The sequence below is a fragment of the Balaenoptera ricei genome, chromosome 3 (assembly GCF_028023285.1).
Source record: "Balaenoptera ricei isolate mBalRic1 chromosome 3, mBalRic1.hap2, whole genome shotgun sequence".
Taxonomy (NCBI): Eukaryota; Metazoa; Chordata; class Mammalia; order Artiodactyla; family Balaenopteridae; genus Balaenoptera; species Balaenoptera ricei.
Genome location: NC_082641.1, coordinates 85,773,575 through 85,776,435, shown reverse-complemented (window position 1 = coordinate 85,776,435; position 2,861 = coordinate 85,773,575). Strand labels below are relative to the sequence as shown.

The 2,861-nt window shown below is 29.5% G+C and overlaps 1 non-coding gene across 1 annotated transcript; it reads right to left on the bottom strand.

Annotated features, from left to right (window-relative positions):
• Positions 1–240: 240 nt before the first annotated feature.
• LOC132364179 (U6 spliceosomal RNA) lies at positions 241–347 on the bottom strand. Its single transcript, XR_009502733.1, has one exon. It is a non-coding gene; the product is annotated as a U6 spliceosomal RNA (small nuclear RNA).
• Positions 348–2,861: the final 2,514 nt, after the last annotated feature.

Below are 2,861 nucleotides of genomic sequence, written 5' to 3'. Positions count from 1 at the left end.
ATTAAGACTGATCTAATCAGCTAGATTTTCCTTTTTTCTTTACTATCAATATGAGCTCAGAATGATACTAATACTAATATTTTTACTAAAATTAAAATTACTGAGAAAATTTTAAATGTCCTTGTCTTTTTATTCACCATATTATTTTAATTTTTTCATTTCTATTTTCATGTCTATTTATTTATTTATTTCTATTGTGGTAGAATATACATAACATTTTAATAATTTTTAAGTGTATCAAAAAATATAGAATATTTCATTAATTTTTCCTATCATCCTTGCACAGGATCCAAGTTAACCTTCTCTATATCATTCCAATTTTAGTATGTGTGCTGCTGAAGTGACACTTTGCATTTCTTCTTATCTTTAGAGTAAAAGATATTAAGGAAATATCTGAATATCTGGCTTGGTTTATATCACAAATATATTGCATCTTAAAATTCTATTAATGAATAGACCTGACATCATTTAAACCTTTTTCATTGAAAATAGGTTTCACTGTTTTGTCATTTGTCTATTTGTTGATTATAATGTTTATCAGTCATGTATATTTTTTGGACAAGTTACATAACTAATATTAATTTTATCCTTTATTGATTCTATTTCATTAGTCACATTTAGGACTCTTCCCTTCTTTCAAGTTTGTAGGTGCATTCACACATATTTCTTTTCTAATACTTGCAGTGTGAAGTTATCTTCTTATCTTTTCTTCATATAGCTATGACATTATTGCAACACTACTAATTATACATAATATTTTTTGCTCACTGATTTCTGATGCTATGTTTATAATATATGAAGTTTTTCTTTGCAAATATATCTATTTTCAGATTTTCTATTCTGGTCTACTCATATTCCGATATCTTACTCTCTTAATTATAGAGGACTCAAATACATTTCATATGGGGTGGGGGGTTAGAACACCCTTTTCATGGTTTACTGGTTTCTCTATTCTTTCTTGTCTGTCCTTTCACATAAATGTCATAATTAACTTTTGTAGCTCAAGAAAATAAAAAGATGGTGTTTTTATTGCAATCATATTCACTTTACAAATCAAAGATTTTTACTGATATTCACATGCACGATTGGTTTTGTAGGTTCCTTTAGAGCGTTTTTATCAGATTTTGCAATATTACACTTACTTTATAACAAGAATTTGGAAGTTGTCTCTCCCTTTGTTTATGGTTTAAAATAGTTTAAGTAGTATTGGGATTATCTTTAAGTTGTTTAAAGCAATTCATTTGTGAAAGTATTTTGAGCTTAGGTCAATTTTGTCTTGATTTTGGCTGCTTGTGAAAACTTTCTCTGAGACATGATATTCCCTTTCAAAATGAAGATATAATTCTTAACGTTTTTCAGAAAAGTTTTAGTAACTTACAGTTTTTAATATTTATTTTTTGTCCTTGCTTTTGTTTTCATATGTATATATGTATATACAGATAGATACATAGGTAGGTAGGTAGGTAGGTAGGTAGGTAGGTAGGTAGGTAGATAGATATACATATACATATGAACTTTCTCTACTTTTTCTATCACTTCCTTCCTCACCCAGAACTACTGGAGGTGAAAGGCCTAAAAATTATGACATTGTTGAAAAAAATTAAGACACAAAGAAATGAAAAGATAGTCTATGCTCATCAATTGGAAGAATTAACACTGTTAAAATGCCCATATTACTTAAAACAATCTACAGATTCAATGCAATCCTTGTAAAAATCACAATGATATTTTTCACAGAAATAGAACAAAAAAAAATTCTAAAATTTGTATGGAACCACAAAAGACCCCAAATACCCAAGGCAATTCTGATAAGAAAATAACAAAGCTGGAGGTATCACACTCCCTGATTCAAATTACACTACAAAGCTATAGTAATCAAAACAGCATGGCATCAGCAGCAAAAGACTTACAGACCAATGGAACAGAGTTTAGAGCCCATAAATAAACCCACACATATATAAACAACTAATTTAACACAGAGAAGCCAAGAACATACAATGGAGAAAGGAAGGTCTCTTCAATAAATGGAATTGGGAAAACTCAACAGCCACATGGGAAAGAATGAAACTAGACCACTATCTTATACCATACACAAAAATTAACTCAAAATGGATTAAAGACTTGAATGTAAGACATAAAACTTCTAGAAGAAAACATAAGCAGTACATTGTTTGGCATCAGTCTTAGCAATATCTTTTTGGTTCTGTTTCCTCAGGCAAGGGAAATAAAAGGAAAAATAAACAAATGGGACTACATCAAACTAAAAAGATTCTGCACATCAAAGGAAATTATAAACAAATGAAAAGGCAGAACCAGGAGGGAAGGAGGGTGGTAGTGGGAGGAATAGGTAAAGGGGGTTAACTGTATATTGAGGGATAGAAACTAGATTTTTGGTGATGAGTATGCTGTAGAGTGCATATACAGAAGTTGAATTATAATGTTGTATATATGAACCTTACATAATGTTATAAACCAATGTACCTCAATAAAACAATTAATTAAAAAAAAAAGAAGCATCAAATGGATCTCATGAATGTGATTAAAAGCAGATCAAACATAGGATAGGCTATATATTGAATTCAGAAATACACCATTAGAAAATATATGCAAATTAAAACAAAGAGAGAACAAAGAATACAAACACAACAAAACAAAACAAAACATAAAGGATACATGGAAATTGATCAAAAAAGAGTCCCAGAAGGAGAAGACGGAGAGTTAAGATAGAAACAAAACTTGAACAAATAATGGCTGATAATTTCCCATATTAGTTGGAAGATATTGCCAGCTAATTCAAGTGGGATAAATACAAGGAAAAACATACCTAGATGTAATATAATCAAATTGTTGAAAATCAAAGA